Source organism: Bos mutus, chromosome 2 (assembly GCF_027580195.1).
Source record: "Bos mutus isolate GX-2022 chromosome 2, NWIPB_WYAK_1.1, whole genome shotgun sequence".
In the NCBI taxonomy this organism is placed as follows: Eukaryota; Metazoa; Chordata; class Mammalia; order Artiodactyla; family Bovidae; genus Bos; species Bos mutus.
In genome coordinates this window covers 114,401,386-114,427,108 of record NC_091618.1, presented here as the reverse complement: position 1 = coordinate 114,427,108, position 25,723 = coordinate 114,401,386, and positions in this window count along the sequence as shown.

The window sequence follows — 25,723 nt, the reverse complement described above, 5'->3', positions numbered from 1 at the left end:
ACCTCAACATGAATGAGCCATAGGTATACATATATCCCCTCCCTTTTGAACCTACTTCCCATCTCCCTCCCCATCCCACCCCTCTAGGTTGATACAACACCCCTGTTTGAGTCTCCTGAGCCATACAGCAAATTCCCATTGGCTATCTATTTTACATATGGTAATGTAACTTGACATGTTAATCTTTCCATACATCTCACCCTCTCCTCCCCTTTCCCCATGTCCATAAGTCTATTTCTATATCTGTTTCTCCCTTGTTGCCCTTTACATAAATTCTTTCAGTACCATTTTTCTAGATTTCATATATATATACATTCAGTTCAGTTCAGTTCAGTCACTCAGTCGTGTCCGATTCTTTCAACCCCATGAACTGCAGCACGCCATGAATTTACCCAAACTCACGTCCATTGAGTCGGTGATGTCATCCAACCATCTCATCCTCTGTCGTCCCCTTCCCCTCCCACCCTCAATCTTTCCCAGCATCAGGGTCTTTTCAAACGTATCAGCTTTTCGCATGAGGTGGCCAAAGTATTGGAGTTTCAGCTTTAGCATCAGTCCTTCCAATGAACACCCAGGACTGATCTCCTTTAGGATGGACTGGTTGGATCTCCTTGCAGTCCAAGGGACTCTCAAGAGTCTTCTCCCAATACCACAGTTCAAAAGCATCAATTCTTCTGCACTCAGTTTTCTTTATAGTCCAACTCTCACATCCACACATGACTACTGGAAAAACCATAGCCTTAACTAGACAGACCTTAGTTGACAAAGTAATGTCTCTGCTTTTTAATATGCTATCTAGGTTGGTCATAACTTTCCTTCCAAGGAGTAAGCGTCTTTTAATTTCATGGCTGCAATCACCATCTGCAGTAATTTTGGAGCTCAGAAAAATAAAGTCCGACACTGTTTCCACTGTTTCCCCATCTATTTCCCATGAAGTGATGGGACCAGATGCCATGATCTTAGTTTTCTGAGTGCTGAGTTTTGAGCCAACTTTTTCACTCTCCTCTTTCACTTTCATCAAGAGGTTTTTTAGTTCCTCTTCACTTTCTGCCATAAAGGTGGTGTCATCTGCATATCTGAGGTTATTGATATTTCTCCCAACTATCTTGATTCCAGCTTGTGCTTCCTCCAGCCCAGCGTTTCTCATGATGTATTCTGCATAGAAGTTAAATAAGCAGGGTGACGATATACAGCCTTGATGTACTCCTTTCCCGATTTGGAACCAGTCTGTTGTTCCATGTCCAGTTCTAACTGTTGCTTCCTGACCTGCATCTAGGTTTCTCAAGAGGCCGGTCAGGTGGTCTGGTATTCCCATCTCTTTCAGGGTTTTCCACAGTTTATTGTGATCCACACAGTCAAAGGCTTTGGCATAGTCAATAAAGCAGAAATAGATGTTTTTCTGGAACTCTCTTGCTTTTTCCATGATCCAGCGGATGTTGGCAATTTGATCTCTGGTTCCTCTGCCTTTTCTAAAACCAGCTTGAACATCTGGAAGTTCACAGTTCATGTATTGCTGAAGCCTGGCTGGCAGAATTTTGAGCATTACTTTACTAGCATGTGAGATGAGTGTAATTGTGCAGTAGTTTGAGCATTCTTTGGCATTGCCTTTCTTTGGTATTGGAATGAAAACTGACCTTTTCCAGTCCTGTGGCCACTGCTGAGTTTTCCAAATTTGCTGACATATTGCTGACACTTTCACAGCATCGTCTTTTAGGATTTGAAATAGCTCAACTGGAATTCCATCACCTCCACTAGCTTTGTTCGTAATGATGCTTCCTAAGGCCCACTTGACTTCACATTCCAGGATGTCTGGCTCTAAGTGAGTGATTACACCATCGTGATTATCAAGGTTGTGAAGATCTTTTTTGTATAGTTCTTCTGTGTATTCTGTTCTTCTGTTAGGTCCATACCATTTCTGTCCTTTATTGAGCCCATCTTTGCATGAAATGTTCCCTTGGTATCTCTAATTTTCTTGGAGAGATCTTTAGTCTTTCACATTCTATTGTTTTCCTCTATTTCTTTGCATTGATCACTGAGGAAGTCTTTCTTATCTCTCCTTGCTATTCTTTGGAACTCTGCATTCAGATGCTTATATCTTTCCTTTTCTCCTTTGCTTTTCACTTCTCTTCTTTTCACAGCTATTTGTAAGGCCTTCTCAGACAGCCATTTTGCTTTCTTGCACTTCTTTTTCTTGGGATGGTCTTGATCCCTGTCTCCTGTACAATGTCATGAACCTCCATCCACCGTTCATCAGGCACTCTGTCTATGAGATCTTGTCCCTTAAATCTATTTCTCACTTCCACTGTATAATCATAAGGGATTTGATTTAGGTCATACCTGAATGGTCTAGTGGTTTTCCCTACTTCAATTTAAGTCTGAATTTGGCAAGAGTTCATGATCTGAGCCACAGTCAGCTCCTGGTCTTGTTTTTGCTGACTGTATAGAGCTTCTCCATCTTTGGCTGCAAAGAATATAATCAGTCTGATTTTGGTGTTGACCATCTAGTGATGTCCATGTGTAGAGTCTTCTCTTGTGTTGTTGGAAGTGGGTGTTTGCTATGACTAGTGTGTTCTCTTGGCAGAACTCTATTAGCCTTTGCCTTGCTTCATTCTGTACTCCAAGGCCAAATTTGCCTGTTACTCCAGGTGTTTCTTGACTTCCTACTTTTGCATTGCAGTCCCCTATAATGAAAAGGACGTCTTTTTCGGGCGTTAGTTCTAAAAGGTCTTATAGGTCTTCATAGAACCAACCATTCAACTTCAGCTTCTTCAGCACTATTGGTCAGGGCATGGACTTGGATTACCGTGATATTGAATGGTTTGCCATGGAAATGAACAGAGATCATTCTGTCGTTTTTGAGATTGCATCCAAGTACTGCATTTTGGACTCTTGATGACTATGATGGCTACTCCATTTCTTCTAAGGGATTCCTGCCCACAGTAGTAGATCTAATGGTCATCTGAGTTAAATTCACCCATTCTAGTCCATCTTAGTTCACTGATTCCTAGAATGTCGACATTCACTCTTGCCATCTACTATTTGACCACTTCCAATTTACCTTGATTCATGGACCTAACTTTCAGGTTCCTATGCAATATTGCTCTTTATAGCATCAGACCTTGTTTCTATCACCAGTCACAGATATGATATTTATCTTTCTCTTTCTGACTTAACTTCACCCTGTATATTAAGTTCCAGGTTCATCTGCCTCATTTGAACTGACTCAAATGTGTTCCTTTTATGGCTGAGTAATATTCCCTTGTATATATGTACCACAGCTTCCTTATCCATTCATCTGTCGATGGACAACTAGGTTGCTTCCATGTTCTAGCTGTTGTAAATAGTGCTGCAATGAACTTTGGAATACATGTGTTTTTTTCAATTTTGGTTTCCTCAGCAATCCCAGAGGGATTGCTGGGTTAAAGCATCCGCCTGCAATGGGGACACCTGGAATCAATCCCTGGGTCGGGAGGATTCCCTGGAGAAGGAAATGGTAACCCACTCCAGTATTCTTGCCTGGAAAATCCCATGGATGGAGGAGCCTGGTGGACTATAGTCCATGGGGTCACAAAGAGTCGGACACAACTGAGCAACTTCACTTTCACTTTCACTTTCCATACCATCTTCCATAGTGGCTGTATCAATTTACATTCCCACCAACAGTGCAAGAGCATTCTCTTTTCTCCACACCCTCTCCAGCATTTATTGTTTGTAGACTTTTTGATGACGGCCATTCTGACCAGTGTGAGGTGATATCTCATTGTAGTTTTGATTTGCGTTTCTCTAATAATGAGCAATGTTGAGCATCTTTTCATGTTTTTGTTAGCCATCTTTATGTCTTCTTTGGAGAAATGTCTGTTTAGGTCTTTTTCCCATTTTTTGATTGAGTTGTTTGGTTTTCTGGTATTGAGTTGTATGAGCTGCTTGTATATTTTGGAAATTAATCCTTTGTCAGTTGTTTCATTTGCTATTATTTTCTCCCATTCTGAGGGTTGTCTTTTCACCTTGCTTATAGTTTCCTTTGCTGTGCAAAAGCTTTTAAGTTTAATCAGGTCCCACTTGTTTACTTTTGTTTTTATTTCTGTTACTGTAGGAGGTGGGTCACAGAGGATCTTGCTTTGATTTATATCATCAAGTGTTCTGCCTATGTTTTCCTCTAAGAGTTTTATAGTTTCTGGTCTTACATGTATGTCTTTAATCCATTTTGAGTTTATCTTTGTGTATGGTGTTAGGAAGTGTTCTAACTTCATTCTTTTACGTGTAGCTGTCCAGTTTTCCCAGCACCATTTATTGAAGAGGCTGTCTTTGCATCATTGTATATTCTTGCCTCCTTTGTCAAAAATAAGGTACCCATAGGTGCATGGGTTTATTTCTGGGCTTTCTATCTTGTTCAATCAGCCTCTGTTTCTGTTTTTGTGCCAGTACCATACTGTCTTAATGACTGTAGCTTTGTAGTATAATCTGAAGTCAGGAAGGTTGATTCCTCCAGCTCCATTCTTCCTTCTCAAGACTACTTTGGCTATTTGGGGTCTTTTGTGTTTCCATATGAATTGTGAAATTTTTTGTTCTAGTTCTGTGAAAAATGCCATTGGTATTTTGATAGGGATCACCTTGAATCTGTAGATTGCATTTGGTAGTATAGTCATTTTCACAATATTGATTCTTTATACCCAGGAACATGGAATGTCTCTCCATCTGTTTATGTCATCTTTGATTTCTTTCATCAGTGTCATAATTTTCTGTGTATAATTCTTTTGTCTCCCTAGGTAAGTTTATTCCTAGATATTTAATTCTTTTTGTTGCAGTGGTCAGTGGGATTGATTCCTTAATTTGTCTTTCTATGTTTAGCAGACATTTCTAAACAGGTTTTTTTTTTTTTTTTTTCCTCCCAAGAAGCTAATTGTGTCTATTTCTCTGTACTATTTGAGACAGGTTGTTCATTGTGGACATTTCAACTTCAATTTATTTTTAAAATATATACAGAGTATCTTCACCTACATTTAATAGGCAGAAATTAAAATGTGTGCATGCATATTTAGCTTATAGAATCTACCCCTAAAACTACCAGCCATGTTTCCATATATGTGTCAATACATTTTCTGTCCTCCCACCCCCAACCTCAGAATTGTTAGAGCCAATAAATTATCTTAGGATAATGTCTTTGTTGTTAGACACATCCAGTTTTATCCAGTATTGTGTTGGTCCATTTTTCTTACAAGCAACACGTTGAACAGTCCAATAACCCTCCTGCACATGTGCTCCTAAACAGTAGCCTAGAAATAATAGCACTCTAGCTTACTTTAACACTAGCTGTAATATTACGGTTTTCATTTGTTGCTTCCTTCCAAACCATTTGGAGACTTAATAAATCATAATTGATATAAATTAATATCATATAATTAATGCAGACTTGCTATCAAAGTTAAATGCATAATCAGAATTTCTCTACTAAAAGCAAATTCACTTTGTAAGCTCTTTTGAAATATATTTTGAAATCCACATTGAAGTCAGGGTAGATTTTTTTAACTTTACAAATATTAATGCATCCTTTAATTGTAGGAAATTACCAAGAATTGATGCTTTCAATCTGTGGTGCTGGAGAAGACTCTTGAGAGCTCCTTGAAGAGCAAGATCTAACCAGTCAATCCTAAAGGAAATCAACCCTGAATATTCATTGACAAGACTGTTGCTGAAGCCGAAGCTCCAATATCTTGGCCACCTGATGCAAAGAGCCACCTAATTGGAAAAGATCCTGATGATGAGAAAGATTGAGGGCAGGAGGAGATGGGAGCGACAGAAGATGAGACAGTTAGATAGCATCACTGACTCAATGGACATGAGTTTGAGCAAACTCTGGGAGATAGGGAAGGACAGGGAAGCCTGGCATTCTGCAGTCCATGGGATCACAAAGAGTCGGACACAACTGAGCACCTGAACAACAACCAAGGATTTTATATATTGAATACATAGTTAATAGATACACTTAAGATATTCTAATTTTTTTTAAAGTTTAGTGCCTTGAGGTGAAAGGAGATAAACAATTGAGCTGTGAGTTGGTAGGGAAGCAAGAAAGAATGAAGTCTCCTGATTCATGTGCCTCCCTCTACTCTAATAGAATTACTTGCCAAGGAATGCTGGGCTGAGTCTGGTTTGATTTTAAGTCCCTCATTTACAACATGTGAACAAAGAAAGCACACACCTACCCCAAGTTTCGTCATCAGTAAAGCAGTTCACTCCATAGCACTCCTGTAAGGATCAAATGAGTAATTTGAGGCCAGAATTATAAGAAGAGATTTTATCATTGTAATCACTGTATGTAACATATTCCCCCCTACTTTCTTAGCTACTGGACAGTCTCTCAAGACATAGAAACTTAAATCTGGAGAACAATAACCACTATTAAACTACGCATCACGTATTGTGCTAAATGCTTCAGTTCAGTTCAGTGCTCAGTTGTGCCCAACCCTTTGCAACCCCGTGGACTGCAGCACGCCAAGCTTCCCTGTCCATCAATTACTCCCAGAGCTTGCTCAAACTCATGTCCATCGAGTTGGTGATGCCATCCAACCATCTCATCCTCTGTCATCCCCTTCTCCTCCTGCCTTCAATCTTTCCCAGCATCAGAGTCTTTTCCAGTAAGTTCTTTGCATCAGGTGGCCAAAGTATTGGAGCTTCAGCTTCATCATCAGTCCTTTCAATGAATATTCAGGAGGGTTCAGTGAATGATTTCAATGATTTCAAATATTCAGTGAATGATTTCCTTTAGGGTTGACTGGTTTGAGCTCCTTGCACTCCAAGGGACTCTCAAGAGTCTTCTCCAACACTACAGTTCAAAATGCTTTACATGTGCCATTTTATTGATTCCTTACAAGAATACTGCTACTATCCCCATTTTACAGTTGAGGAAACCAAGATTCAGAAAGGAAAGTGACTCATCCACAGTTACACAGTGGATAATCACACAACCCAGTGTGGCTGGGCTTGCACTGGTATCTACCTGGCTCCAGAGTTGATGCTCTAAACCACCAAGGTAGACTTTCTCCGCACTGCTGCTGCTGGGGCTGCTGCTAAGTTGCTTCAGTCGTGTCCGACTCTGTGCAACCCCATAGGTGGCAGCCCATCAGGCTCCACTGTCCCTGGGATTCTCCAGGCAAGAACACTGGAGCGGGTTGCCATTTCCTTCTCCAAGGCATGAAAGGGAAAAGTGAAAGTGAAGTCGCTCAGTCGTGTCCAACTCTTAGCGACCCCATGGACTGCAGCCTACCAGGCTCCTCCATCCATGGGATTTTCCAGGCAAGAGTACTGGAGTGGGGTGCCATTGCCTTCTCGGTTTTCCGCACTAACATTTATAAAATTTTACCAGCCCCACTCATTATATGCAAACTCATTATTCATTATTAGGAACAAAATACCCAAGGAATTATAAACCTAGGAAGAATACAATCTCCTCAGGGTGTAGTCAGTTCCCTTGCTGTGTGGCCACCCCCAGCAATGAGCATGGTGGGCTGGAAGGAGGTACTACCCTACCAGTTAGACTCTAAGCTTCAGGAGGGTGGGACCTCGCCCTATAGTTCACTGAAGAATCCCCCAACAGATGGCAGTGCTTATTTGGTAAATATTTAATGTCATTGCTGAATTCCTTGAAAACATGTGTCATTGAAGCAAACTTCTTGCCCGGCTTTTCTTCACATCACTAATAGAGGAAGTAAAACTCAAAAGATGAAACAGAACAACATTTACCAAGTTGCCTGTTGCCCCAGGTGCCTTAGAATGAAGGCATGCCTGCAGCTCCTTGGTCCCAGCAGCCTGCATTTTACATGTGAAGACACGGAGGAGAGATGAAGGGCCCATGAAAGGGAATCACAATGAAGAGCCTCCTCCTCTGGCAGGTGAGGATCTGAGCAAGAGAGGGAGGAATCAGAGAAACCATCTCCCTTCCTGGTCCTAAGCAACCAGCATGGTAACAGACCACAGGCCATGGGGTGCACTGGGGGAAATGTTCATTGCAGAACCCAGATGCCAAAGTGAGGGAGAAGTAGAGTGCTTCCAGCGGCCGCATCGGCTTTTTGGCAAGCTTTCCACACCATGGTACTGATTCTCTCTGCATCTGCTCCTGAATCATTTCACTAGTTACCTGTGAACCAAGTTTTACCTACTTTGACTGTGCTCTGCTTGGAACTTAGATAAATGTGCCTCCGTTTTCTCTCTTTTCCAACCACTGCGAATCTTTCCAAAGAAATCAATTTTAAAAAAACTTTCATCTGCAAGAGTTAAAAAAAAAAAGAAATTCTCTCTTCTGGACCACAGGCAACTAAGTACCCTGATCACGTACACCTGTAATGATTTTTGAACATGGAGAGAAAACTCTGCCTTATCCTAAAGTAAGGGTTTTCTTCCTGCAAATGAGTACAAGGTTCAAAGGGTTAATCCAGTGACTGTACAGTTAGGTAGGCCCTTAGGAAATTTAATCTATGAGGAGGCTTCCTTAAAACCCTCACCTTTAGCAGATTTTTTTTTTTTTTTTTTTGCACATCAGAAAAGTGAGATACATTTCATAGCTTTTCCTCCACACGTTTTTATGCTACACCTTTCAGCAAAGGCTTTTACAATGATATTAAACATTAACTCTGTATGGGTTAATCCCAAGACACAGCAGCAGCCTTAAGGTTAATAGTCCTTTTAATTAAAGGATAAGTCAGTTATTGAACACAGAAGCTAATCACAAAAGGATTACCATCGAAAATGAACATAGTCTGTGCAATTAGTCTGATAATTAAGACTTAAGTACTGGACAGAGATCAAAGTGCTTGTAATATGCAATAAAGTTCCTCGAGTTGTAAGGATATTCAAAATGTTAGCTTGTGCTTTATTGCACCTTCCATTTATCGTGTACCCGTGATAGCAGCAAACACATTTCCCCGATGGATGTCGGCATGGATAACTGCAACAGCTGTTACTACATAAGCCTGGTGTTTCTCACAATATGATTACTCTGTCAACGACGGCTGTAAAAGGTGGCATCTGCATTCATCAAACAGAGTTATCAATAAATGTAAAACCATACAACAATTAGAGATCTCAAAGGAAGAACAAATCCAGCTAGAAAAAAAAATGTCAACCACATTCTTTAATTACTAAGATTGTTAATCAATAAAATGCCTTCATAACTTTTAATTAAAATTTTATTTGAACTAGGTGTTTGGAGAATCTGATTCTTTGTTTTCATTACTTGTAACAGTTGCACTACAAAAATCCTGGTGGCATCTGTGAGCAGCCATCCCCTGGGGGAGAGTTTATATCTGTAATTGCATATTGTCACCTACAGAGGGTGTTAAGAATCCTTGTTAAAAAATAAAGGAAATAGTTAGGAGACATCTCACAGTAGCCATTATTATGGAGCAAATTACTAGGTAGAACAATCCAGAAGCTGTCAAGAAAGGTTAGCAAAAAAGAGTGTGAGGAAATCAACCATTCAGCAATTCATCATGGACCAAAACTAGGTCTAAAAACCAAGGCAAAGAAGGCATTGGTTTGATGAAGGCAAAGCATTGCCTTTGTTTGTAGAAATGAATAAAGATTAAGAGGCTACTGATACAGGATAAAAAGATGAAATGATAAAAGGAAAATCAATTGCTTTAATCACACTGATGCTCAGGCAGGATATAATCGGGGCAGCCAGTAAAAATTCTGAAGCGTTGTGCTCAATACATTATCTTTCCTTTAACTTGTGTTTATAAGGGTCTATAATTTATGTATCACCAGCCCCAAGAAGTTGACTGGTGAATTCTCATACCATCATCACGGTCTCTTCACATCAAATGCAAGCATCACTGTTACATTTTTTTAAAGGGTCTCTTACTGACTTCTAGAAAAAGAAATTTGATCTTGAATATTTTTCTCAACAGAGTTTCCACTAGGATTTCATTTGACTCTCAGTTCTAGCCTACATCAATAAATGAGGTTGATTATTACTTATTTCATTGCTGAAATAATTAGCAACCTCTCCTTTCACACTTTTGAGTAGTACTGGTAGGATGCAGAATTTAGTGTTCAGAGTTTCACTCTTGGGGCTTTCCTTTCCTTAACCTTGGCTTGATTTCCTGGATATCCCTTATAAATGAGAGTGATTATGAATTATAACCAACCAACTTATCTGGTGTCCTAGTGATGGCTGCCATCTCTCCAATTCATGACTCAGAGCAGATAGAATGTACCCTCCACGTTTTCCTTCTCTTATGAAAAGTTAAAGTTCAGTCATGGGAACATTGCTTGGAAGATTGGCCATCAAAAGCTGCTACTCACTAACAGGTCCTAGCCCAACTTTGGTTCCATTCATTGAAAAACAATGATTACACTCATGAGATTAGGGTTATATCTGCAGAAGGAGAGAAAAATAAGAATACCTCTTATTTACATAATGCTTACCAGATACCAGGCTCTGTTCCAGATAACATTCTCTGTTCCAGATAATAGCTCATCTAATCCTCACCAGAAACCCTAGAAAGTAAATTATTATTACATCAAGAAGTTTGGTGGCCTGCCCATGTCACACAGCATCTTAAGTAGTGAAGCTGGTACTATGAACCCTGGATGTCTGGCTTCAGAGTTTGTGCCTTTAACCTCTATCCTCTACTACTTCAAAGAAAATAGAACTTATTGGGCACCTACTTTGTGTCAAACTTGTGCTAAATGTTTTGTTTCTGTTTGCATAGCTCTGCAAGATAGGGTTTACAAATAGGGAAATTGAGGCTCAAAAAAGGGAAGTGAAGCTGCCCAGAGTCACGCAGTAGGCAGCAATGCCCAAGTCAAATCTAGTCCCGTCTCACGCCAAAACCCTTGTCACTTCACAGAGTCAGAGTAAGAATGCCCATGGAATTTTAATTCTGCTTATATTCAATGATGAATGATAAAGGGAAAAAATGAAAGAGGCAAGAGAGGAACAGACTAATACTTTGTTCTCTGCTAGCAGGTTAAGGAGTAAATTGCTCCAAAACAAAGAGCGAATCAGGCAGGCAAAGTTTGGAATTTTTCCAAAACAGTATGAGTGGTTATTAAATGGAATTCAAGTACGGTAGAGCGGGTTTTCTAAGTGGGGAAGAGTGTATTTTAAGAATGGGAACTTTTGTTTCTGAGGGAATCTGAGATCTAGGAGGGCAAAAGACAGGTAAATGACATAAACGTTTATGCTGAGATGTTCCCAGAAGCCTGAAGGATTACCTTTGACTCAGACAAAAGGTTGTATTTTCATCCCCAGGGATATATACTAGGGTTGTGATGTTCATGAGGAAAATTTACCAGATTAGTAAAACAAATTAAAATAAACACCAAGGAAGAAACAGGGATTTTCAAATAAACAGTTAAGCAGTCCAGAATGGAGGTGGGTGGAGGGGACTCATGAAGTGGGAAGAACTGGGGTTTGTTCACCTCTGGGAAACCACCATCCCCTGCATAATAGGAAGCTCTAATAAAAGTGTCTGCATTGAACAATGGACCTCTTTTCTCTCTACTCAGCTACCACCTGTCCTAGGAACCACCGACTCCAACCTCTCCTGAAACAACAGGCTCCATAGTTGTTGTCAATGGTGTTGGTGACAGCGCTTTCCCATCTTTTTTACTTTTAGTATTAAGCTTTTTCCATTTTTCGGTTCTTTTATTCTTAAAAGCTGTTGGGTTTTTTCCCCTCATGTAGTCAGCAGCTCAGGATGAGCAACAATTCCCTAAGTTCATCAAAATGAAAAATTCAAATATACAGTAGAATCCTTGTTTTCTTCCCCAGTGCTCAGTATGGCCCAGCATGTTACAGACAGCAGTCAAAAACATCAATGGAAATGGTGTGCATTGATGGAAAATGCTTTGGAATACTTAGTATTTTGTTCATACGTATAAACAAAGCAGGGAGATACACAGCACAAGTAATTTTAACCATGTAATCCATTGCATATAAATAGTAGTCATATCTGAGCACTAAAGACTAATTTTAAATCTTAAATGATATGTAAAACGCATTGCAGACCCCCGAGTGTTATTTAATTTCTACATTTTGAGGTGATGGAAAATGAACATGATTGAAATATGAAAGTCGTATTTTTTAAAACTTTCATTTTGCAAAGGTTAATTGACAAGCAGTTTGAGCAGAGGGAATGAGCTGCAAGTAAGTTTCCAATTACCAGAACTGGGACATAGATTTGGGAGAATGTATGAAATATATAAATCTTGAAATGCTAACAGAACTTCCATTTACTAGGTTGAGGAATGAGCAGAATAGATTTGAAGACATTATGGATCACTCTATGTAGCTGTAACTATCTATATAAAGATAAAATAAAATAAATATCTTGATTTTAATTTCAAGGAAGAAGTCTTTAACATTTTTCCACAGGAACCATCAATGATTAATAAAAAGATACTTTTTTCTATTAATGAAAACACTTGGGTACTGTTGTATGACTGGGTGAATCTCTATATATTCATATATAGACACAGATATGTAAATGCACTGCCAAATAGATTAGCAAAATGCTAGCAGTATGGCAATCTGGGGGAGAGTCTATCTTGTTGCAATTTTTAAATTTCTCAATCCATCAGTTAAATGTAGATTCAGGGCACAGACTCATATTTCCTTGTCAAATAAATTATGTCTTACATCAAAGACCACACAGATTCCTACTTAACAAAACAGGAGAATGTCTGAATAGACCATAAATGTGAAATATGAAAGAGAGCAAAATGAGACAGCCAATAAAATAAAAGATTTGTTAGTCAGCTGAAAACTATCTACAAAATGGTCCTACTGACAATCAGAACTGGTGATTAAAGAAATATTCTTTTAAACTGATGCTAATTTTTTTCCATGAGAAATGAGCTCTTGTGATAATGCAAAAGGGTAAAATTGCTATGCATAAAAAGTTTTTAATTAGACAACAAAGATTGAGATGGTACATGTATCTATTCTGCTTAACTATCAAAATGTTACCCACATAGAAGAACAAGAAATGTGTTCAATCTTTAAGAATAAACCAGGTACTAAGTTATTATATAGTTGTAAATCCATGGGTGAATAATATTTGTTTAATTAACTTGACATTCTTCCCTTTCAAAGTAATTTATAGCAATTAGTTCTTATTTACAGATATGTTTTCTTTTCTAGTTTTTTCCCAAAGATGGCATTGAAAGAGCTGTCCCCATCTAGAAGCTACTACCAAAGATGTTATTTGATTTAATGATCTTGGTAAATTGTTAGCAGTCTTTAGATTGGAACTGACTTGAAATGTAATTGAGTACAACAAATTATAAGACAGAGAAATTACTTTCAACTTTTCTTTCAAATATCTTCACTAAAATATAGAATTTCTTAGATAAGTCTGACCTCCAGTGGGTTTCAGAGGATTTAGCTTAACAGTCAGATGAGATAATACAGGTAAAATGTTTGACATAGTACTTAGCACATGGTAATAAGCACTCTTAGGAACTATGTAATTAAATGGACTCAGTACTCCAGAGAAATAAGAGCCCCTTTGTTTTCCAGGGCTCCATCATGTAGTATTAGTTTGCTGGGGCTGCCATAACAAAATACCAGAGCCTAGGTGGCTTAAAGAAAAGTAATTTACTCTCTCACATTTCTGGAGGGTCAGATGCTAAAGACTACAGTGTTGGCGGGCCTGGTTTCTTCTGAGGCCTCTGTCCTTGGCTTGAAGAAGCTACCTTCCTCCTGTGTCCTCCTGTGGGCTTTCCTCTGTCCTCTTGCATCCCTGATGTCTCTGCGTGTGTCCAAAATTTCTCTTCTTATGAGGATACCAGCTGGGTTGTATGAGGCTCATCCTGACAGCCTTATTTAAATTTAATCACCACCTTAAAGGCCCTCTCTCCAAATAACAGCCACATTCTGAGGCATTGGGGCTTAGGATTTCAGCATTATGAACTTGGAGAGGAAGCAGTTCAGCCCATAACAATGTGATAAGATCATAAGGTAGCCACCTCTCAATCCTAGGGGAGGATGTAGGGAACCAAAGTGCAGAGAAAGTGGGATTTAGGGCAAGTGTAGAAGAGGAGGTCGGAGAAGGCAATGGCACCCCACTCCAGTACTCTTGCCTGGAAAATCCCATGGACAGAGGAGCCTGGTGGGCTGCAGTCCATGGGTCGCTAAGAGTCGGATATGACTGAGCGACTTCACTTTCAATTTTCACTTTCATGCACTGGAGAAGGAAATGGCAACCCACTACAGTGTTCTTGCCTGGAGAATCCCAGGGACGGGGGAGCCTGGTGGGCTGCTGTCTATGGGGTCACACAGAGTCGGACATGACTGAAGTGACTTAGCAGCAGCAGTAGCAGAAGAGGAGGTCTGATGTGGTGGAATTCCGGCACCCTCTCTTACACTTTCTTCCTCTCCTGATCTTCCTCACCCTTCCCTTCTGCACCAGCATCTTTGCATTTTTTTTTTTTTTACACCAGCATCAGAGTATCTTCACCCCAAGTCAGGTACTGATTTGTTTAAATAAATACTATCTGAAAGTGAGTAAAAGGCTTAGCACTCTGAAGAGGTACTCTGTATCCCTACAGAGGACCTAGTGGTACCGGAAGCTCTGGTGAATTGACTGGGGGGAGGTCTGAGTAGGGAAGACTCCTGCCATTGTAAAGCTGCCTGCTCAGGATCTTTTCATTTCCCACCGGCTCCCTTTTTTTTTTTTTTTGGCAAGGGGATTATTCCAAATAAAGATGCAGGCACTGGAGTTAGTGGTGGGGAAGTAAAAGAGGGAAGAGGAGGGCAGAGAGTACCCTGTATTTAAAGGGCCCTAAAGAAACCTGATGGAGAAGTCAATGGCACCCCACTCCAGTACTCTTGCCTGGAAAATCCCATGGACAGAGGAGCCTGGTAGGCTGCAGTCCATGGGTCGCTAAGAGTCAGATACGACTGAATGACTTCACTTTCACTTTTCCCTTTCATGCATTGGAGAGGCAACCCACTCCAGTGTTCTTGCCTGGAGAATCCCAGGGATGGGGGAGCCTGGTGGGCCACCGTCTATGGGGTCGCACAGAGTCAGACATGACTGAAGCGACTTAGCAGCAGCAAAGAAACCTGAACAACAGATGCTTGTCTCACTGTAAGCAAAGTGTCATTTTACCTTCATTTGTTTCATCCTGTGTGATAACTGCAATTTATGAAACGGTATTAATATACTAATCAGGAAAGAGTCCTCTTTCCTTAACAGGATGTCAGTGTTAAGAAAGACCATCATAGCTTGAAATCATTTCACTAGACCATGGAATTAGCTACAGTATGAACTTCAAGGGAAGGGAGGAAACAAATATCTCTTCCCTCTTTCCCTTCCCTCTAAGTTACAGGAAGGTTGGGGTGTGAATCCGAGAGTGTCTGTAATTTAAGCCCTGGCATAATTCCTGGTGCAGTTCTCTACACTGTGTCCAATAAATAGATATTGTCAACTGACAACCCCATTGTAGAGTAACATTTGTTTCTTCAGCCAAATTCACTGTATCTGCATAGTTCCATTGTTCTTTGGGGCTCTTGCCTCCTTAAAATGATGGATTGCCAAGTAATAAAAATGCTTTCACCTTTATCTCCACCTATCTCACCCCTTTACCTCTTCTTTTATCGCCGAGGCTCCATGTCACATGACCCATGGCCCCATCTCTCATTGGCTTCTTGGTCCCCAGCAACTCAGAGTCCTTCTGGTTTTAAAATACTGCATTATAATCATTGAGATTTGTAGATTAGAGGAGATGTAGATTGCATTTTGTTTAGAAATAATAGCATTCTGACTGGCATACGTCAAGAAAGTCTCCCCTGAGCAAAGGTGCCCCAGCTGGGAAAAATTAAGAGGCAAATTCAGCAATAAAATCAGAAAGCCTGTCACGGGGGTTATCATCTTCTTTGCCTAACTCTGAGATTAATCTCCAAAAGCAGAGTCCTAAGATTGAAAGGGGTCATTTATTCTTAAAAAATACCTAGAAAATGAGTGCTTTTGACAAATAACATTTTTATCAAAAAAGGAGGAGATATGTAGTTTCTCTTATCTCTCTGCATACCATCTATTATTGTGGCGCTTTCTGTGATCCACATGTCCCTCCATCTACATACAAATCAGAATCTCAAAACAGGCAGCACTTGGAGGAAAAGCACTTGAAGAAAGAGGTACTCAAATAATAACAAGTAATGTTTGTCTTCTCTGCATAATTACAAAGTACTGTGCATGTTCTTCATGATAGAACCAAGGAGATATTATATACGAAATTCACCAAAGAACTTCACAGCTCAGGATCAAGTTTAATTAATGAAATGTGACCTGTACAAATTCCATTTTCAAAGGGTGCCCAGGAAGTTTAGGACTGTTAAATTGGAAATCTGAGTCCATGGTTTTGTGATTTTCCCTTGCATTTTATAACACTTACAACTCACGCATCACTTATGTTTAAGGTTACTTAACATCAACTGTTCTTTTGACTTTGGGGCTAAATTATAACGCAATAGAGTCACTAGCAGACATTTTGAGACATAGTATAGTTAACACCACTATCCTTCTTGAACCATAAAGATCTAAGTAGAGTCCACTTGGACCTGCCCCACTCCTCACCCCCCCAAAATAGTCATGAGTCCCTACAAGGTGGTATAGCGGAAAAAGCCCTAGGACAAACCTAAGAGAGCATGATCCTAGACCTTGACTGCTCTTTGGATAGTGTTACCCGCTGAGTGTGGGTGTAGGGACACCCCGAATTGGCTCAGCAGTGCCCTGGTGGGGACTTCAGAGGCCCTTAAGTGAAATCATTGATAAGGATGCATGAATTAAGTCCATCGCCTCCCCGTTTCCTCCTCTTCCTCCCCCTACATATCTGCCTCTTTAAATTTAAATTGAATGTGATTAAACTGCCATTCCTCCATGCTTACAATAAGCATACTCCTTTTTTTAGCTGTGATTTTTACAGTAAATAAATAAACGGTAATTTGGTTACCTTATTTATCAAACTATTGAAGCCTATCCTTGAGAAGTCTTAGAATGTAAAGTGTTGCAAAGTCAATAGGTTATGAATATTTCGGCAGCAATATTTAGTAATACAATATGCAAATTTTTATTTCCTACACCAATGAAAGGCTGCCCTGGTGGCTCAGATGGTAAAGAATCTGCCTGCAATGTGAGACCAATCCCTGGCTCAGGACAATCCCCTGGAGAAGGAAATGGCAACCCACTCCAGTATTCTTGCCTGGAGAATCACCATGGACAGAGGAGCCTGATGGGCTACAGTTCATGGGGTCACAAAGAGTTAGACATGACCGAGTGACTAACACTCCCACTTTCACACCAATAGGAAGGGTTTACAATTTTATTTCAGTAAAAAAACAATTTTATTTCAGTAAAAATCAGGATTATAATCTCCCTGTAGAAAGCTGAAGCATGCAAATAAAACAAAATAAACAAGTTACAGAAATTTCTCTAGAAATGTGCTGCTTAATTTACTTTAACAAAATAAGATTTGAACTTTTTCCCTTTCCAAATATTTTACTAAGACATAAGAAATGTGAGGCTTTTATTTCCAACAATTTATCTAAAGATTTTCCAGCATTACTTACAAAGAAAACCCACAAGTATCCCTACTCTATGAAGTGAGTTTCATCGTTGCATAGCTTGTCTTTATTTTTAAGTGAAACAAAAGAAAATGATGGCATCCTTCATTTCGCAAAGCCCAAGTCAATTCTCAGTTTATAATAAGCCAACTCAAAAACAGACTCAAACTGTTATGCCACCATAAAATGAACAGTCAACTGTCTCTAATATCACACTGTCACTGCAATTGTGTTTAAGTGAATTAAGCTACTATCCTATGACTTTATTTTGAAAGCTTCAGTAAACATATATTTTTCACCTTGCAGTGAATTACATTTGAAGGAACCAGTCATTTTCGAGTCCTGAGTTTAGGGGCTGATATGGCTGAAGGAGGTGTGGCTCATTTCTCCCGTTCTGCCAGCACAAATCTCGGCCCTCTGTCAAAGCACACCTAAGCTTAGTCCCAGCCATCTGGAGGGAAGCTCCTTGAGGAGAGGAATATCTTATTTCTTTCATTATCCTGATATCTAACTTATCTTTTCAAATGTGATCAATAAATTGTAGTGAGTAAATAACTCTTGGCCCAATCCCTTCTTGTCAGTAAAGTGAAGTCGCTCAGTCGTGTCCAACTCTTTGCAACCCCATGGACTGTACTACCAGGCTCCTCAGTCCATGGGATTTTCCAGGTAAGAGTACTGGAGTGGGTTGCCATTTTCTTCTCCAGGGGATCTTCTGGACCCAGGGATCAAACCTGGGTCTCTTGCATTGTAGGCAGATGCTTTACTATCTGAGCTACTAGGGAAGCCCAAGCCCATTCTTGTCAGGGATGATAAAAAAGACCTGGAGGGATGGTATGGGGAGGGAGGAGGGAGGAGGGTTCAGGAGGGGGCACATGTATACCTGTGATGGATTCATTTTGATGTTTGGCAAAACTAATACAATTACGTAAAGTTTAAAAATAAAATAAAATTAAAAAAAAAAAAAGACACTAATAGAAGAACAATGATGTGTTAGGTCACACAAGTGATTTGAATTGAGATGGGACAAAAACTCAGATCTTTTGATTTTTATATAATTTTATTTATTTATATTTTTATTATTTTGGGCTGTACTAGGTCTTTGTTGCTGGGTGGGCTTTTCTACAGTTGCAGTGAGCAGGGACTTCTCTCTCATTGTGTTCCGCAGGCTTCTCTTGTTGCAGCTTCCAGGCTCTAGAGCACAAACAGGCTCAACGGTTGTGGCCCACAGGCTAGTTGTGGCTCCCGTAGCATGTGGGATCTTCCCATATCACCGTTCAAACCCGTGTCTCCTGCATTGTCAGGCAGATTCTTTCCCACTGAGCCACTATGGAAGCCTAGGTCTTTTGGATTTTCATGCTGTGGAAATCTTAACAAGCTGAACACAGGTACCAAAGTATAGAAAATGGATTGAATGTAATTTGCAGCTTGTGATGACTGACTTTTTATGAAGATGTTACCCTAAGTCTTACAAAAGTAATGAAATTATTACCCTTGAATTATCATAATGAATTACATATATTATATACTAATATATAATATATATAATGAATTATTATCCTTGTCCCAGAGATGTCTAGCATTAAAGTCCAGTGATTCAGAACATAGTAGACTAGTCAGATACCAACTATGTGGCCTTACTAAGTTCCTTATTCTAACCCTCAGATCCTCCTTTGTAATGGGGACAGAATAGTAGCTATCTCTTAGGAGTTATAAGGACCAGACAGAATAACATGTAGAGCACAAAGCTCAGGGCCTGCTGCGTGGTTATCAACATGGCAATAATTTAAACTGCTTTGTAGGGGTTTGTTAAGCTATCATGCGAATGAATGAGAAAAACAGATTCCACTAAAATATATATTTAAATTATGTAAATATGTGAGTGTATCCCTTTAAACATACATTTAATATGCACAGGCATTTATATTTTTAAATACGTATATACAGTATATATATACACAGAAGAAAAAATTCTGGAAAATGTATAAAATATTAAGGTTATTGTATCTAGGCATTGGAATACTTTTTTACCTGTATTTGCATACACTTTCTACAATAAGCATGAATAATAATTGTGTAAAATAAACTTAATATATTTTTAAACAGAAATATTGGTTTTAATCTGGTTTGAAATCTCATTTATAGAGAGTGAATTCTAAAATCACTTTCCAATGAAAGCAGTTGATAATGCCAAAGTTACTGGAATTTTCCCAAAAAAAAATATTGCTGGGTTTTTAAATTCTTAATTAATTTTTATAATTATCTTATTAAGCATATGCCATGTACCAGATCCTGTTTCAGTGCTTTATAAATATCAACTCAAAAAAAAATCAACTCAATTAAGAAAGAATAATAACATCTTATCTGAGGAGAGAAATAGACAAGTATGGAGGTAAAAAAAAAAATACAGGAAATACAATTTTTTAAAAGGTAGTCTAACTTCTGTCTTTAAGACCAACATAATGAAAAATACAGGGAAAAACACAAAATTCCTATAACTTGCTTTACTCATATATACACAATAGCCACCAAAATAATCTAGCTTAAGTTTATTCTACTAAGAAATTAATAATTATATTCTAAATAATTTGGACATGGTTTTATAAGACACAATTTTAAAAAGAAGTCATCAAAACCTGTCTGTGAACCATGTAACAGTCCCCTAAGGTATATTATTTTCTCTCTAACCACGTCTACCAATTGCTATTCTGTAAGAGCAATTCAAGTACAAAAATACAAATGTGATAATAAGATGGAGAACTAGTTCTCATTATCTACCCATCATCCTCTTCTCTGCACACACAAGGTCCCCAAGAAGCCAGCAGGCAGGACTCGTAGCTGCAGAGGTCACAGAAGGGGCACAGCAGTGGGTAAGACTCAGAGCTGGTAGTCAATATGATATACCTCTAGAATCAGTACAATCACCCTGAATAACACAGGAACATCAAGGTAATATATGATGGGCTATCATTTTTTCTTGCTGTTCCTTATGTAACTGTGATGACCATAACTCAACAACAAATTTGTCACAGAATCGTCAAGGGGCAGGGGGCGGGGTGGGAATCAGCTTGCATACTTCTGCTCTGGGAACGTAGGATTTTTTTTTTTCTAATACAAATCCAAATATATTCATAACCATATTTGTTTCCCATGTTGAAATGGCTACTCTTAAAAGCAGTGCTTCAAAGACACCAAACTTGCCACCTCAGACTCCTAAAGGTAGATCGATAGAAAGGAGGCTGAAGCCTCTTAGAAACAGAAAGAATCATTATCTGTCTTTCTGAGCTGGGTGCCCCCGAAAAGACACTGCCAAAGCCAGTGGCGGAAGACCAACCTGGAGAGAGTAACTGTTTCCCAACCTGCCCTAATGTTTATTGAGCACCAGAAGAGGTGCCTCTGTTTATAGCTATAAACTTTAAGCATTTTGATTAATGAAACGTTGCTGCTGCTGCTGCTGCTGCTAAGTCGCTTCAGTCGTGTCCGACTCTGTGCGACCCCATAGACGGCAGCCCACCAGGCCCCGCCATCCCTGGGATTCTCTAGGCAAGAACACTGGAGTGGATTGCCATTTCCTCCTCCAATGCATGAAAGTGAAAAGTGAAAGTGAAGTCGCTCAGTCGTGTCCGACTCTTAGCGACCCCATGGACTGCAGCAGAGCTAGCCTTAGTTTTTCCAATGTTCCCTTTCTGAATTAACCTAAGCCAACTGTGAGCAGCTCTGTGTGTGTGTGTGTGTGTGTGTGTGTGTGTGTGTGTATAGAAGCTAATGGTTGCACTGGTGGTGATAATTTTCATAATGAGAAAGAAAAGAGCAGAGAATAATTAAACCATCTCTTTCTGGAGGTAAAACAAAGGAGCTTTTCCAATTCCATAGAGAAAAGCAGTAATTCTTAGAAGGTTTTACTTAAATTTCTTTTAAAATCAGTAGCACACCAGACAATATACCACAGTTCAAAGACCCCTGAGTCTGCAGAGGGGTAGGGTTCTGAAAATAGAATAATAGCAAAATAGAAAATAGGAGCTGAGTGTTTAGAATTCATCACACCAAACCCCCAACCTTTCACCCCATTACTGAGAAGGAAACAAAGATCCAGAAAACTATCCCAAGTCTGACAGTGAGTTTCAGGCATAGCCGGGATTAGAGACCTACTTGATTTCCACTGTAGCCCGTGCTCTTCCACGACCCAGCCTGCAGACTCTCGGCCCTGTGTTCCTTCTGCTACAAAGGGCTGTGTCACAGTAGGGAATGGGAAGCAGCTGAAGGTTTTGAGCAAAGGCATGACATGATTGTTTCTATCTGGAGAAGATGGATCTGCCAGTCCCTTGTGTAAACTGGGTTAAAAGATCAGCATTAGCACAACCTCGGAGAAGGTGATGGCACCCCACTCCAGTACTCTTGCCTGGAAAATCCCATGGATGGAGGGGCCTGGTGGGCTGCAGTCCATGGTGTCGCTAGGAGTCGGACACGACTGAGCAACTTCACTTTCACTTTTCACTTTCATGCATTGGAGAAGGAAATGGCAACCCACTCCAATGTTCTTGCCTGGAGAATCCCAGGGACAGGGGAGTCTGGTGGGCTGCCGTCTCTGGGGTCGCACAGAGTCGGACACGACTGAAGTGACTTAACAGCAGCAGCAGCACAACCTAGCATTAGTGCAAGGAGAAAGCAATGGCACCCCACTCCAGGACTCTTGCCTGGAAAATCCTATGGACGGAGGAGCCTGGTAAGCTGCAGTCCATGAGGTCGCTAAGAGTTGGACAGGACTGAGCGACTTCACTTTCACTTTTCACTTTCATGCATTGGAGAAGGAAATGGCAACCCACTCCAGTGTTCTTGCCTGGAGAATCCCCATCCCAGGGGGAGTCTGATGGGCTGCCATCTCTGGGGTCGCACAGAGTCAGACACGACTGAAGCGACTTAGAAGCAGCAGCAGCATTAGTGCAAGGCCATGAGAACTGGAACTAAGGGAGTAGAATGGAAGGGGCAAGATACAAGATATACTCCAAGCCTGCTTGTCTACTGCTAGAGAGCAGGAGCACCTATATCCCCAGTTCCTAATACATGGTGCATGAAAAGGACACAACAGCTATCGTTAAAAGAAGAGATGAATTAAAGAAGTAGAACCATTCAAAAATCATGTCAAGTTTGCAGGCTACATGGCAGAGAGAATGTTGCAGAAATTGAAAGAGAACTTGGTGGTTGAGCAGCAGGGAGAAGACAATTTGAGGATCATCCAGGGTAGACCTGGAGAGGGCTTTCTGGAACCACTGGCACAGAAGTCATCGATAAAGCCCTAGAATTGATGAGAAGGCTATTGAATTACAGAAATGGGAAAAGGGCTGGAGACATTTTGTGGGGTTAATCTGTACACCTATAGTGTACACCCAGATCTGGGTTTTAGATTTATGGTTCTCCACAGATGGCTGACTGATAGAATTATTCAATTGGCATTTCTCAAAAACAAGAACAAAAACTTCAGACCCAAGATCAGTGTCAGTGTGAGATTTTCAAATAAGAAGACCCAAATGCATGCTTGCAATAGCAGTGAGAAAATTTCAACTTGAATTTTGAAGATTTCCAGAATTTAACAAGCAGAAAAACTTAAAAAAAAAATACAGTTTTCATTTTACTGTATATAAATTTTGAGCCTCATGGGGAAAAAATATTTTAGTTTTGAAATACACACCAAGTTGTGGGTGGGGAAGGGCTCATAGTCTTTTCAGTAATTGAGCCAGATGGCAAACAAGCCCTGACATCCCCCTACCCATCCCCCACACCTCCAGAAGTTGGCAGCACGTATAAGCATCCTTTCTGAGGAACCCTTGGAGGCAGTCACCTACACACATGCTATTGTCCACAGCAACCTCCTCAGTGTAGTTTTTCTGCTCCTTCCATCCACCTGGACCATCAAATATAGGCCAGACCTTTGAGATGGGCCTTTTGTATTCTGTGGTTACTCCTTCTTAAGGTCCTAGACTCCTAGAACCATGAAAATAAAAACTAATTGACTGTTAGATCTGAGCACGACCTTGAAGGTGAACTAGTTAAATCTCCTTGAGGGAACTGGGAACCAAGTCTGACCTTCCCTCCAAAGATACAATAGCTAGCTTTTCTGCCAAAGCTGGTCCTCAGGATCTGAAAGTGGGCTTGAGTGTGCTTGGTAGTGTTGATCCTGCTATAGAGTGTGTAAGAGATTCACATCCTTGTGGTTGTAAGGCACAAGTATAGACAGGTTTCAAATAGAAAGTGGGACCTGGAGAAGTGAGAGAAAGTGACTGGACAACCTCTAGAGTGTGGAGAGGAGGGGATGGTGCTTACAGACCCTTGAGGGTGAGGGCTCTGTCTACAATCACCCAGTTCTGCCATGAGTTGAGGGTGTCCACTTCCCCTGGAGAGAGAGTTCTTCAACACTCCTAGGATCCTAGAGTTAACTCCCACCATTGGTGGAAATAAAGGTTTTGGAATAAAAGAGGAAAATACAAAAAGATTACAACTATTAGCTAAACATGATGGAACTATGTGCTTATTATAAAGAATAGTAATATTAATTTGCCAAAAAGAAAACCTGAATCCATCTACTTGGGTTGGACACATGTAAAAGTATCTAGCTAGCTTTCCCTTATATTTTTCTGTTTGCTCACTAACGTCTCTATTCACCTCCATTTAAAACTTATGTATTCATTTGCTCACTGTTTACTCAGCAAATAGGTATTATTTGCCTAATATGTGTTAGACTCTGGATATACAATAGTTCAAAAAGTCGCATGGAGTTTTCAGACAATAATTTTAGTCTACTGCTAATATGAATTCAGTTCATTTTATCATTTTTTTCTTTCTTTTCCTAGAACAATCTTCATAGAAGAGTAATTTCCCTTAAGCTAAAGTATCTCCTTTTTGAGAAGAGAAAATAAAAAGTGTCTCCATCACTGTATCACTGGCATTTCATGTATATTCATCCTCAAAGTAAGCAGGAATTCATAATCTGTCCTTTGCATCCTCAGTCACTCAGTGTGTCTGACTTTTTGTGACCCTATTGGACTGTAGCCCACTAGGCTCCTCTGTCCATGGATTTTTCCAGATAAGAATACTGGAGTGGGTTGCCATTTCCTGCTCCAAATCTATCCCTTTGGAATCATAAAAAATAATATGAAAATCACCCTAGCTTATCTTCACTTCTGACAGGAGTTTGTTTGTAATATCTTTATTTTCCATATTCATTTTGCCTTGGATTTTGACATTATTCAGTCTTTACACTTAATGTCTTCCCAACCACCATCCATTCCACCTTCTTTCAACACTTTACTGACCTGTGGACGGCGATGTTACCTTGACTTATTCTCGACGTGATCTTCAATATGTGGTCCACAGGCAGGATTTTCTGCTAAAAGCATTTTCTCCGAACTGCTGAAAAGAAAGCTAACTCTAGTTTCCTGTGGGCCAAGTCCCCTGTGAATTCCAACAGGGAGAAAAAAGTTAATTGCTAACAGGTCTGTGCATGTGTCACTTACAACTCGCCACTGGATCCCTTCAGTCTCACACCCTTTCAGCAGTAGCGTTTAGCGCAATGAGACCAGACGGAGTTGTTCGTTTTATTTTATTTTTTTTTTTGCTTTCTTCAATAAGATACAGAATGAGTTTAAAGAAAGCTATCTTTAAGATTTATCTCTGTGTTCTGGCGTAAGAGTTCAATAATTCCTTTAATCCATGTTGTCATCTCCCTTGGCCTTTTCCTTTACTTTAGTCTTTTAACATCTCACCTTATTTTAATAGCAATTATCAGAATCCATATACTAATTCAACCTAACAAGAACACTAGTAGTCTGAACCTAGTCTAAAAAAGGCACTGAACCTGGCATTCACATTCATGTTCATAATGATACTATATTTCACAGGCAAATGATCTGTTTTCAATAACTACAATTTAGCTGTAATTTATCTTTAAAAGATCTCTGACAATAAATCAAAAGAGTTAATTGGGTTAATTTTCCTTAAGAGAGAATGAGTCTTATAGCATCCCTTAACACTGGTTGAAGCATAGAAATAACCTTGCAAATATATCATAGATATTATTTTAATTTGGTGAACAGGATTAGTAGAAGTAAAAGCCAGGCTTTAAATGGAATTCATGTATTCTAAATTTCTCCTAGCATCTTT